General features: G+C 42.8%; 1 protein-coding gene across 1 annotated transcript in view; it reads left to right on the top strand.

Moving 5' to 3' along the window:
* The first annotated feature begins 4,775 nt into the window (after positions 1 to 4,775).
* The window catches only part of LOC128696528 (F-box only protein 21-like), a 444,502-nt gene continuing 434,771 nt past the window's right edge, over positions 4,776 to 14,506 (top strand). Inside the window, exon 1 of the mRNA XM_053787809.2 lies at positions 4,776 to 4,876. The gene's annotated coding sequence lies outside the window, so the exon portion shown is untranslated. The remainder of the gene's footprint in view (positions 4,877 to 14,506) is intronic.

Here is a 14,506-nt window from a genome sequence, read left to right as displayed (position 1 = left end):
GCATATATATATATATTATATATATATATATATATATATATATATATATATATATATATATATATATATATATATATATATATATAATAACCACGAACGAGTGGTATTGATCAATAACAACAAGATCTCCACACACTGTGGGTGCTCCAGCCTCGTAACTGTCATACAGAAAAAGGTAAATGCACACTATGGGTGTTCCGAACACTGCAAGAGTTCCCACTTTCACACTGTCATGTACAATAAGGTTGCCAAACTCGTATAGTACAGCCTATTAGTTTAGCAAACTTTGCACATGCTCTTGATGTTATTCACGTTACATTCAAATTTAGGAATAGGTTTGGTGTGATGTCTACCTTAGGTCCTTTTCCTTTACTAGGCAGGCCAATAAATTTATTGTCCTACCAGTAAAGGGTTAAAATATTTCACTCCCAGTTAATGATATGTCTCCAGCCATCTCTTTACCTGATTCCCCAGTCGACCATTCCCTCACTCTCTCCAGGTATTCTGAGGGAGTGGTGGGTTAAAGCAAATTTCTTTTTTATCGTGTCATGCTCAGAATTCTTTTATCATCCACAAACAGTCTCATGCAGGGATTAATTCTTCTTCTATTCACAGAATTGAGAGAGAATATGAAGCCTAGTAACGCACTACTGACACAACTTGTTCCTTGTGCACAATATCTTACAACTACACGTTCTAATTCTGTTGCTATTGCATGTTCTAAATATGTTACAATCGCACGTTCTAAATCTATTTCAAGTGCACGTTCTTAATCTCGGTGAAGATCTCTCCCTTCGAGGGAGGCGCCTTGATGCTGGTGAGGGAGACGCCTTGATGCTGGTGAGGGAGGCGCCTTGATGCTGGTGAGGGAGGCGCCTTGATGCTGGTGAGGGAGGCGCCTTGAAGCTGGTGAGGGAGGCGCCTTGAAGCTGGTAAGGGAGGAGTTTAATGCTGGTAAGAGAGGCTCTTTATCCTAGAAAGTGGATATATCAACCCCTCCTCCCTTTTATTGGATTAAACCTGATTGCCTCCCTTTCCCCCATGTGCAGTATGACCCCTGCTGGCCTAGCGCTCCCCTTCATCACATATAGAGAGCTACTCATGCGATATTTGAAGTGAGTAGACAAACTCACATTTGAGCACTGTATCTTAGAATTAGATTGTTCAAAATATCCAACCATTTAGATATAGCCTCAAAGAAAATCATACAGGCTCTGTATGACCCCCTAAGCCCTAAGGGTTTAACGCTTCCTACAGAATATAATAATGAATTAAGTATTTAAAACGAATAATGTTAATATATCGTAATGAGACTAAGACTAATTACTGAGAGTGCAATTAACGAGTGGTCCAGTGACCTCAGAGTTAATGGATAGGAGATCTTAAAATTATATCCATATACTGTATTAATTACATAATTAACTATATGTTGACTCTGTAGCCTGTGAAGTGATGCTGTAACAGGCAATTACAGTACTTGTATTCAATAGGGTGTAATAAGACGTAGGTGAATAGGGGATATCAGGTGTGAAGAGAGACTTGGTGAAGGTGAGGGAGGGAAGGAAGGATGAAGGTGTACAAATAACCCCGTCGGACCGACGCTTCGGTCTGACTTCCCCTCAAGGGCTCTTGATCTTGGGACTTTGATCTGTGATCTAGTTCCCTGATTTGAGCCTGAATACCTTCCATAACCCCCCCCCCCTACATGTGCTATATAATCCTACGGGTTTAGCGTTCCCCCATGATTATAATAATGTAATTCAGTCTGACTTGGATCATTAACTAATCATACTAATAACTAGTCATTAACTAGTTAATAGACCAAATCGGACTGAAACATACCCATGGGCGGGTTACTTGCGTATTCCAGTCACGTTATTGTAGCTTCTTATTCTTTAAGGTAGAGAAGGAAGGAAGAAAAGGAATGCGGGAATAAAGGCAGGAAATGAGAGAGGAAATGGAGGAAAGAGGGGAAGGAGTGGCATCTCTTCCTCACCAGCCCCAGCATCCTAAGATGCACCATCTCGGGGGCACACCAAAATCCGTGACATCAATTTGCGGTTCAGTACGGTCCGTGGAGGGAGAAATGCCAGCTCGGCTAGCCAGGCCCCACGCTTCATTTCCGATAATGAGCTACTTTGCATATTGCTTCACTCGTGAGTCGCTTATCGGCGAATTCGTTATCTTTTTTTTCGCTAGGTGTAATTCAAGATAATTGTAAATTTCCAGGAAAGAAAAAGCGGAAGGCAGCCAAAAAAGAAAGGAAGTTTGAAGTTATATTAGAGAGAAATGAACTTAGTAAGACTAGAGTCCACTTAGAATGATGTCAGATCACTTTCAACCATGCCAGAACAATTTGAACGATGTCAGACCACTTTGAAAAATATGAGAACAATTTGAACTATGCTAGATTACATAGAACGAAGCCAAACCACTTTGAAAATACCTGAACATTTTGAACGATGTCAAATCAGTTGGGGCGTTGCCAGGTCACTTAGAACGGATGCCATTTCATTTTGAAATATGCCAGGCTGCTTCGCATTATGCCAGCCAACAATTAACAATGCCAAAAGGCAATTGTTAAGGATGTTATACCCCAGTTAATAATGCCAGCTAACGATACCAAGCCACTTTTAACGAGAGCAGACCTGAGTTAACGACGCAAGGCCATTTTTTTTAATGACGCCAGACCACAGTTAACGCTGCCGGGAGACCATTGTTAACAATATGTGAAGGGATCTATATTTTTTAGGGAAAGCTAAATCATGTATGCGAAATTGTGACTTACATTAGCATTTGTGTGCAGCAGCGCAGAGTATTGGTGACGGGTTGTTAGGATAAGAGGGAGCAGAAGGAGGGAAGAAGGGGGTGGATAGATGGAAATAGGAGAGAGGGAACGATGAGAGGGAAGTGGGGTAGTGAAGGAGGGGAAGGGAAAGAGGTAGGAGGAGGGTGATGAAAGGAGGATGGAGACGAAAGGAAGATGAGGGAAGGATTAAATGGGAGGAGGAAAGATAGGGAGAGGGGGAGAAAGGTAGGGTGGGGAAAAAGGGGAGAAAGAGAAGAAGTGGGGGATAGAAATTAAGGTGTTTAAAGGCTACCCATGTTTAGGATGTTTTCATTATTCGTCAATATTTGAGGTGTTAAACATACGCCAATATTTAGGAAGTTTTAAACATGCGTTAGTGTTAGTGTTTTGAGCATACGTAAATGTTTATTGCATTTTATTGAGATGTTTTAAGCATACGTCAGTATGTAGGGTGTTTAGAAATACGCAAATATCTTAGGTGTTTTAAACATACGTAATTGTTTAATATATTCAAAATACCTGACGCTATTTAATGTTTTAAAATGCGTCAGCATACAATATTTTTAAACATATGTCAGTGTTTAAGATGTTTTAAGTGTTAATGGTTATTGGGTTTTAAAAATGCCAATGTTTGTGTTTTAAACATGTTAAGGGTTTTAAACGCGTTAATGTTAAGGTTTTTAAACGCGTTAATATTAAGGTTTTTAAACACGTAACTGCTGAAGTGACTAAAGCATACGTCAGTGTTTAAGGTGTTTTAAAAATACATAAGAACATTAGAAAGAATATCTGCAGCAGGCCTACTGGCCCACACCAGGCAAGTTCAACTCACACGCACCCACACCCACTCATGCAGTTGTCTAACCTATTTTTAAACTGACACAAGGTTTTAGCTTTAGTGACGATACTCGGGAGTTTGTTCATCTCATCCACAACTCTGTTACCAAACCAGTGTTTTCCTATATCCTTTATCCTTTATTCAGTGCTTTCCTATATCCTTTATCCAGTGCTTTCCTATATCCTTTATAAATTTTTTTTTCAACTTAAACTCATTGTTTCGAGTCTTGTCTTGATTAGGTATTTTTATTACGTTACATCCCTCTATTTATTCCTGTTTTCCATTTATGCAGCTCAATCATATCTTCCCCTAATTCTACGTTTGTCTAGAACATAGAGGCACAATTATTCAATGTCCTCAGTCTATCTTCGTGGAAAATATTTCAGATACATAGAATCAACTTTTGTCATCCTTCTCTGTACGTTTTCCAGAGTATTTATGTCCATTTTGTAATATGGTGATTAGAACTGTGGAGGATAATCTAAAGGAGACCTGACCAACGATATTTAGAGTTTAATAACCTGAGGACTCCTGCTATTTATACTTTTCGATATGAAGCTAAGAATTTCATTCGCTTTATTGCGAACACTTACGCATTGCTGTTCTGGCTTTAGATTATTGCCAACCAGAACTCCTAAATCTTTTTCGCATTCAGAGTGATTAAGATCTACGTTATTTAGCTTGTAGGTACCATGGTTATTCTCTTTTACAAAGCTTAGAACTTGGTATTTGTCTGCATTAAACCGCATATGCCACTTCTCAAAACACTGCAGCAGTTTATTCAGGTCTTCCTATAGCGCTGTTGTCCTCGTCAGAATTAATCCGACAGCGCATTTTGGTGTTATCGGAAAAAATATATATGCCGCTATTTATTCTCTCGTCTATGTCGTTTATGTATATTGTGAACATACCGAAGGGCCCAACACCGCTTGCAGGACACCGCTTGTGACGCATCAAAATATTGCAGATAAATGTCAACATTATATCAGCTGAGGAAAAAAAAAAATCTTAACATACGACATGATTAACTCTCACCCCGTCAGCGCTGCTACACTATGGTCTATTGGTCAATAAAAGGAGTGAAGTAGTTTTGGGTTGTTTGCTTGTAGTTACCCTCTGCATGTGGAGGTAACTGAAGGTGGCAGCCAGACGTTAGTGTGTGGATCTGAGAGCCAGTGAGTGGTTGGGCGAAAATTTGTGTCGGAAAGAACTGTGAAAAATAAAAACAGGTAATTAACTATTTTAGATAAAGTATTCTAGACTGCCGGTGACAGGGTTACATGCTGCTCTGTAGACCCAAGTGTAGGCTATAAATTTAACCCAGCTAACCAGCCACAAATAAGATAGGCCTCAATATTATTTTTTGCGTTGACGTGGTAGAGGTGAATGGAAAAAAAAGGGGCTACAATGGAGTGTATTTTACTATCAAGTGGACACACTCGTGTTAGGGAAACTGCTGACCGTCAACATTTGATGGTTAAAACTGCTGTTAGGACCACACTAGTTAAACACTGCGTTTTAAAACCACTTAATATCTCAAGATTGCATGAAAGATTGTGATGCGTTCTTTAAGCCACTACAGTAGTACTTGTCCGGCGCTGTGAAGTGATCGTAGACTCTTCCCCGGAGAGGCTGCATAAATTAACTGACAGATATGCAGACTGGCGAGTACATATAAGTACTGGTATGTATGTTGTAATAAACAACTGTCGATGTAATATATTTTATGTATGTATGTATGTCGTGCCGAATAAGTAAAACTTGCGATTTTGGCTTAAATAGCAACGCACTTCTTGCCGAACAGGGCAAGTGAAAATTTCTGTATGGAATATATTTGCAAAAATCATTCTGGATTTAACAAAAAAAAATATATTTCATTGTTTTTTATTATTAAATTATTGTAAATATGTATAAAATATATTTAGTTGGATTATGATAAATTGCGCTAGTTATAAGGTTAGGAAACTTTTCTAAGGTTCTTATGCTACAAAATCATTAATTTATGCTAACATAAATGAAAAAAATGTCTTTAAATGTATAAGAAAATTTTTGAGAAAAAAATTAATTTTAAACGATTTCTTGTTAATTGACCAGTTTTACCTATTTGGCACACGTGTGTGTGTGTGTGTGTGTGTGTGTGTGTGTGTGTGTGTGTGTGTGTGTGTGTATACTCGCCTAATTGTGGTTGCAGGGGTCGAGACTCAGCTCCTGGCCCCGCCTCTTCACTGATCGCTACTAGGTCCTCTCCCTCTCTGCTTCCTGAGCTTTGTCATACCTCTTCTTAAAACTATATATGGTTCCTGCCTCCACTACTTCACTTGCTAGGCTATTCCACTTCCTGACGACTCTGACTGAAGAAATACTTCCTAACGTTCCTGTGACTCGTCTGAGTCTTCAGCTTCCATTTGTGACCCCTTGTTTGTGTCCCCTCTCTGGAACATCATATCTCTGTCCACCTTGTCTATTCCCCGCAGTATCTTGTATGTCGTTATGTCTCCCCTGACCCTTCTGTCCTCCAGTATCGTCAGTCCGATTTCCCTCAACCTTTCCTCGTACGACATTCCCCTGAGCTCTGGAACTAGCCTTGTTGCAAACCTTTGTACTTTCTCTAACTTCTTGACGTGCTTGACCAGGTGTGGGTTCCAGACTGGTGCTGCATACTCCAGTATGAACCTAACGTACACAGTGTACAGTGTCTTGAACGATTCCTTATTAAGGTATCGGAACGCTATTCTCAGGTTTGCCAGGCGCCCGTATGCTGTACTCGCCCAGTTGTACTCACCTAGTTGAGGTTGCGGGGGTAGAGTCCGAGCTCCTGGCCCCGCCTCTTCACTGATCGCTACTAGGTCACTCTCCCTGAGCCGTGAGGTTTATCATACCTCTGCTTAAAGCTATGTATGGATCCTGCCTCCACTACATCGCTTCCCAAACTATTCCACTTACTGACTACTCTGTGGCTGAAGAAATACTTCCTAACATACCTGTGATTCATCTGTGTCTTCAACTTCCAACTGTGTCCCCTTGTTACTGTGTCCAATCTCTGGAACATCCTGTCTTTGTCCACCTTGTCAATTCCTCAGTATTTTGTATGTCGTTATCATGTCCCCCCTATCTCTCCTGTCCTCCAGTGTCGTCAGGTTGATTTCCCTTAACCTCTCCTCGTAGGACATACCTCTTAGCTCTGGGACTAGTCTTGTTGCAAACCTTTGCACTTTCTCTAGTTTCTTTACGTGCTTGGCTAGGTGTGGGTTTCAAACTGGTGCCGCATACTCCAATATGGGCCTAACGTACACGGTGTACAGGGTCCTGAACGATTCCTTATTAAGATGTCGGAATGCTGTTCTGAGGTTTGCTAGGCGCCCATATGCTGCAGCAGTTATTTGGTTGATGTGCGCTTCAGGAGATGTGCCTGGTGTCATACTCACCCCAAGATCTTTTTCCTTGAGTGAGGTTTGTAGTCTCTGGCACCCTAGACTGTACTCCGTCTGCGGTCTTCTTTGCCCTTCCCCAATCTTCATGACTTTGCACTTGGTGGGATTGAACTCCAGGAGCCAATTGCTGGACCAGGTCTGCAGCCTGTCCAGATCCCTTTGTAGTTCTGCCTGGTCTTCGATCGAGTGAATTCTTATTAACTTTGTCATCTGCAAACAGGGACACCTCAGTCTATTCCTTCTGTCATGTCATTCACAAATACCAGAAACAGCACTGGTCCTAGGACTGACCCCTGTGGGACCTCGCTGGTCACAGGTGCCCACTCTGACACCTCGCCACGTACCTTGACTCGTTGCTGTCTTCCTGACAAGTATTCCCTGATCCATTGTAGTGCCTTCCCTGTTATCCCTGCTTGGTCCTCCAGTTTTTGGACCAATCTCTTGTGTGGAACTGTGTCAAACGCCTTCTTGCAGTCCAAGAATATGCAATCCACCCACCCCTCTCTCTTGTCTTACTGCTGTCACCATGTCATAGAACTCCAGTAGGTGTTCCACCACTCTTCTCCTGATAATCTTCTCCATGATTTTGCATACTATACATGTCAGTGACACTGGTCTGTAGTTTAATGCTTCATGTCTGTCTCCTTTTTTAAAGATTGGGACTACATTTGCTGTCTTCCATGCCTCGGGCAATCTCCCTGTTTCGATAGATGTATTGAATATTGTTGTTAGGGGTACACATAGCGCCTCTGCTCCCTCTCTCAATACCCATGGGGAGATGTTATCTGGCCCCATTGCCTTTGAGGTATCTAGCTCAGTCAGAAGCCTCTTCACTTCTTCCTCGGTTGTGTGCACTGTGTCCAGCACATGGTGGTGTGCCCCACCTCTCCGTCTTTCTGGAGCCCCTTCTGTCTCCTCTGTGAACACTTCTTTGAATCTCTTGTTGAGTTCCTCACATACTTCACGGTCATTTCTTGTTGTCTCTCCTCCTTCCTTCCTTAGCCTGATTACCTGGTCCTTGACTGTTGTTTTCCTCCTGATGTGGCTGTAAAACAGTTTCGGGTCAGATTTGGCTTTCGCTGCTATGTCATTTTCATATTGTCTTTGGGCCTCCCTTCTTATCTGTGCATATTAGTTTGACTCTACGACTGCTCTCCTTATTCTCCTGGGTCCTTTGCCTTCTATATTTCTTCCATTCCCTAGCACACTTGGTTTTTGCCTCCCTGCACCTTTGGGTAAACCATGGGCTCATCCTGGCTTTTTCATTATTCCTGTTACCCTTGGGTACAAACCTCTCCTCAGCCTCCTTGCATTTTGTTGCTACATATTCCATCATCTCATTAACTGGCTTCCCTGCCAGTTCTGTCCCACTGAACCCCGTTCAGGAATTTCCTCATTCCTGTGTAGTCCCCTTTCTTGTAGTTTGGCTTCATTCGTCCTGGCCTTCCTGCTTCTCCCTCCACTTGTAGCTCTACTGTGTATTCGAAGCTTAAAACCACATGGTCACTGGCCCCAAGGGGTCTTTCATATGTGATGTCCTCGATATCTGCACTACTCAAGGTGAATACTAAGTCCAGCCTTGCTGGTTCATCCTCTCATCTCTTGTAGTGTCCCTTACGTGTTGGTACATAAAGTTTTCCAGTACAACCTCCATTATTTTAGCCCTCCATGTATCTTGGCCCCCATGCAGGTCCAAATTCTCCCAATCGATCTCCTTGTGGTTAAAGTCACCCATGATCAGGAGCTTTGCCCTGCATGCATGAGCTCTTCTGGCCACTCTAGCCAGTGTGTCAACCATCACTCTATTGCTCTCGTCGTACTCTTGCCTTGGCCTCCTGCTGTTCTGTGGTGGGTTATATATCACTGCTATTACCACCTTGGGACCTCCAGAGTGAAGCGTTCCCGCTATGTAATCACTTTCTTCTCTGCTGTCTCCTCTCTCCAGCTCATCAAAATTCCAGCCATTTTTGATCAGCAATGCCACTCCTCCACCCCCCTGTTCCCTCTCTTTCCTCAGGATTTGGTATCCCGTTGGAAAGATGGCATCTGTTATCATACCTGTAAGCTTGGTTTCTGTGAGAGCTATGATGTCCGGTGATGCCTCTTTGACTCTTTCATGCCACTCCTCCCACTTATTTGCTATTCCATCAGCGTGTGTGTACCATACCTTCAGTTTCCTTTCCAACACTGTGGTTTGGGGGGCCTGTGAGGGTGGGAGACCTGGTAGCATACTGTGGGATTCTATAGCTTGGTGTTGGGTGGAGGCTGTGGGTATGGATTGTAGTGCGTGTTGGGATGGTGTGATAGGTTGTAGGGTTCTGAGAATAGTTGTGTGTGTGCTTGCCCTTGCTGTTCTGTTCTGCTCTGCTCTGACTGACCTCTGCTGGTTCCATCCTTGTCTCTTTTCCTAGCTCCTTTCGCTTTTTTGTCCTCTCCCTCAGCTGCTGTCGTTCTGATTGTGTTCTGTCTCTGTCTAGGAACACCCTCTTGTACTCTTCCGAGTATTTCAATCGTGGTTTCTCATGGAGGATCCTGTTCCGCACTGTTTCAGTCATGAGAATCAGCTTGATTGGTCGGTTTCTCCCCTTCGAGTACCCCCCTATTCTCTGAAAATTTACAATCTCGTCCATCTCTTCACCTATTTCCGTGATGATTTTCTCAATCTCCTTTCTTTCTTCCTGCTGCCTTTCAGTGTGTGTCCTTTCCTCTCTCTCCTGAAGCCCATGGATAAACACTGATTTTGCCCTTTCCTCCTCCCATTGCCTCACCCTCTGTGACTCTGGATCCTGCCTGTATGTGGTCAGTTTCTCCCTTGATTTTTCCAGTGGCTCTTGATAGCATGGTTGTGCCTCAGCATTCGACCTATCACCCTCTCCATCTGCAACCAGCTGTTCTTCCCTTTCACTCCTTGGCCCTCCTTGGCAGGCTGATATGACCTTAGCATAATTCCTTCCTTCCTGTTCGGCCTCGCAGCTTCATATGCTGTCTTCTCTGGTCACTGCCCCTGTAACTCGCTTCAGCCTATTTATCTCAACTTCTAGGACCCTTATCTTGGCTACTGCAGTTTCGACTTGTGCCTCCCATTTCTTTGTCTCCTTCACCAACCTCTTTTCCAATTTCACAGAGAGCTCTTTCTCCATTTTTTCAGAAAGCTCTCCTAATTTTCTCTCCCACTCTTGTTCCATCCTTTTCCACTGCTCCTCCATCCACTCCTCCCTACCAGAACCATTCTCATCTGATCATTGGTTCCTGCGAGTCCCCACCATTTTTTTTTTGTGAGAAAAGAGAGAAGGGAAAAGTATAAGGTGAGAGAGAGAGAGAGGGGAAGAGTGAGAAGGGAAAAATGGGGAAGAGATGAAGAGAGAGAGAGAGAAGGGAAGATAGAAAGAGAGAGGGGGATAGTGAGAAGGAAAAAGGGGAAGTGAGAGAGAGAGAGGGGGGGAGAGAGGGGGGGGGAGAGGGGGAGAAGGGGGAAAGAGGGGGGAGATGGAAGAGCGAGAGGGGAGAGAGGGGAGAGATGGGAAAAGGGAGAGGGGAGAGATAATGGGAGGGGAGAGATGGGAGAGGGAAGAGAGAAAGAGATAGGTAGTGATAGGTAGAGAGAGATAGGTAAAGAGTGAGATAGGTAGAGATAGGTCTCTACCTAGGATAGGAAGAGAGAGAGGGAGAGAGAGAGAAGGAGCGAGGTTCAGATGGTCAGTTCACAGGACGGTGTGAAATCCTGTGTATGCGTGTGTTTGCGTGTGTACTACAGCTTACAAGTGCTTGTTTGTGTGCGCGTGTGTGTGCGCGTGTGTGTGCGCGTGTGTGTGCGCGTGTGTGTGCGCGTGTGTGTGCGCGTGTGTGTGCGCGTGTGTGTGCGCGTGTGTGTGCGCGTGTGTGTGCGCGTGCGTGCCCGCCCGCCCGCCCCCACTTCTAAGTATTCATACTGCTAATAAATACCGGTAGATACCAGTAATTCTAAGCTTACCAATACTTGTAACACTTATCGATTCTACTTATAAAATTCAGAAAGTAGCTAGGTTGTAAAATTTAGCTTGTCACAGCTTAAGTGTCTGACGTTATCCCTCACTACCGCTTTACTCCTTGCACTCTCGTCTATGCTATTTCTACTCTAATTCTGGTAATGGCTTGCAGGAGTGACCAGTATCTAACAGTGATGCAGGACCAGAACTCAACCTTGCAAAATGCAACCTCAACAGGTGAATACTTGTGCTGTCAGCAGTGTGATGACAAGTTGCCAGAAGCTGATGACGTAGTCATCGTACATAGGCCTTCTATCACTATTTTGTAACTCCTTCACCCGTGAAGTTTATAACCATATATGCTCATGCATCCCGCATTCCTCAAGTAATTTCACTTTTCACTTATTACAGAATACACTTCACATTCGGTGTTACACTTTATATGTATAATGGCATACAAACTGTTGTGACGTCACTGCTTCAGCAGGCCTACTGCCACCTTCCCTTGTTGTATATTTTATTTTTTCTTTCTCCTTTTGCTTATTAACTTTTTCATTCTTACATTACGGTGCCCCACATTTCACTTGTTAACCAAACGCTGGTAATTCTTGATCACCCGTTTCCACACTCACTTTGATCTTTTTATGTTTGTATCTGTGTGGCAACAGTGCCTAGTAGATCCACAACGGTTTGGCACTTTAAAAAAAAATACTGAATTCAGGTTTCCTCTCGAATTGTTTCAACTAATAACTATAGTTATCACTCGTAGGTTTGTTCACTGACTTTGTCACTACCACTGATTACTACTAGGGGTTATTGCACGCCTCAAAAACACGAAGGTTCTCGGAGCCTTGTGCACCCACGTCTGCACCCACCATGTGTTTGTGTGTGTGTGTGTGTGTGTGTGTGTGTGTGTGTGTGTGTGTGTGTGTGTGTGTGTGTGTGTGCACGTGTGCCTATTCATATACATACGTATGTAAATGTCCATATGTATACCTATTCATGTACACATGTATACATATTCATGTAAACATATATATCTTCATATACATATCTACATCTATTTGTAGACATGTGCATAACACATGTACCTATTAATGTATACATAAAAAGCCACATACACATGCGCATAGACGTGCACATATTTATATGCACATTACATAAACATGCACATTCATTTAGACACGTGCACATGCACTTACCAGGGAAGTAGGGGAAAACATCATTTTCATGCAAAAACAACATAAAACATCCAACAAAACACTATTATTTTCGAAATAAACTGCATATTGATGGCTGGGGTTGATGGCTGGGGTTGGCATTTGAGTTTCATTATTCGCTCGAATGATGCAATTTATTCTCCATAAACATTAGCATTTATATCATTTCGAATATTCAAATTAGTGGATTTGAGAGCCTGTGTCTTTTTGTTTTATATACTGCGTATGCACTCAGCGGCCACTTTATTAGATACACACTTCTATTATTGAGTAGGGTGTCAATTCCCCCCTTTGACTCCAAGAAAAACCCGATTTTTTTTTTTTGTGGCATGGATTCAACAAGGTGCCGGAAATGTTCCTTGGAGATACTGGTCCATGTTGTCATGATTGCATCACATAGTTGCTGAAGATTTGTTGGCTACGAATCTCCCGTTCTGCTACATCCGGAAGCTTTAGGCCAAGTTGTAATTCTACCATCACCATGTCGCAGCAGAAATCTCGATTCGTCAACCCAGGTGACATTTTCCAATATTCAGCTCTAGCCCCAGTTTCCTGTTCTTAGCTAACAGGAGTGGAACCCGGTGTGGTTTTCTGCTGCTGTATTTTCAGAAGACCACAACGGTATTCTGTTATGTATTCCACCTTCCTGTCAGTCTGAACCAGTCTGGCCGTTCTCCTCTGACCTAGTTCATTATCAAGTCGTTTTCGCCCACAGTACTGTTACTGGATGTTTGTGATTTTCACCCCATTCTCTGTTAACTCTTAGAGACTGTTGTGCGTGAAAATCTCAAGAGGTCAGCTGTTTTTGAGATGCTCAAAACATCCCGTCTGGCACCAACATTCATTCCACGGTCAAAGCCATTTAGATCAGATTTCTTTTCTATTCTAATGTTCAGGCTGAACAACTGAACCTCTTAACCATGTCTGCATGGTTAAGGCATTGAGGTGCTGCCACGTAATTGGCTGAATAGATACTTGCAATAACTAGCAGATGAACCTAATAGTGGCCAGTGGGGACACTTCCGGTATCCTTCTCTCTCTCTCCCTCTCTTCTTCCATGTGAAGACGTCCTATGGGAACGTACTTGCTTGGATATCCTCCACTTTTCTGTAATTTTGCAAGCTCCTGATGATTGCAACACGAAAGGCCGAGTTATCATTCTAGTCCCCGGTGGTTGTTTTGCATATATACAACCACACACGAGCATGCACATATCCCTACACGTGCACATACACTTATGCACGGGAAAAGTCGCGAGGGGGCAAATTTTTTTTCTTGGCGAAAACTGCTGAAAAAACCTGAACACACTATTCACCAAATGCATTGCGATCATAAGAAAGTCGTTTTTCACTCTTGCAAAATTTATTGCACGTGTCGTCTGGCAACCTCATCGCTATCTTACTGACCTGCTTGATAATGGTACAGGAAAGTTTACTCTCGAAATTGTATGCTGTCAAGTTTTAAAACCAACGTGGATTATGTCAGGTCTTACTTTCACTTAAACGACACGTTTGGGGTTCCCGAATAATATATATATATATATATATGGTGGTTCCTCCCTATATTTTTAACAAATATAGGGAGGGACCACCTATATAGCTGGACTGGGGACCCTCATCCTCAGAGAAGACAATAAACGTACCTCAGGGAAAACTCAAGGTTCTCCCCGGAGCTGTTTGAATATATTCTTCTCCTACCACCCCCTATATTTTATATGTGAACATTTATTAATAAACAGAATACATTTGCAGAAAAACACAAACATGAATACAATGGTACAATGTATTAATGATCATGAATTTTCTCCAGCTCCTCCGAAGCCGGACCCAAGCCAAGTATGCAGCAAGCATTTCCCCTCTAGATGGCTACGCTGAGGCGCTGGAACATAAAAGTGGCTGCCCTTGGGTCCCTGGTGGTGTCGATGAGTCTGGAGCCCAATTCTTTAAGGAAACGTGTGACATTTTTTTCCCCATGATCCCAAGGTCTCTGATCCCACCGAGACAAATTGATACTGTTGGCTTGTGTCCCTGTACTTGCTGATCTTGCACTTCTCCCTGTGGTCAGCAGCTCCTCCCTGTCGCCCGACACTGTGACGGATATAGGTGTCAGCCAGTGTCGACACACAGGTATAGTCCCATGCTAAGAGCTTGCCATTCTTCCAAATATATATATATATATATATATATATATATATATATATATATATATATATATATATATTTATGTATATATATATATATTTT

Source organism: Cherax quadricarinatus, chromosome 47 (genome assembly GCF_038502225.1).
Source record: "Cherax quadricarinatus isolate ZL_2023a chromosome 47, ASM3850222v1, whole genome shotgun sequence".
Classification (NCBI taxonomy): Eukaryota; Metazoa; Arthropoda; class Malacostraca; order Decapoda; family Parastacidae; genus Cherax; species Cherax quadricarinatus.
This window is presented reverse-complemented; position numbering and strand designations above follow the sequence as displayed.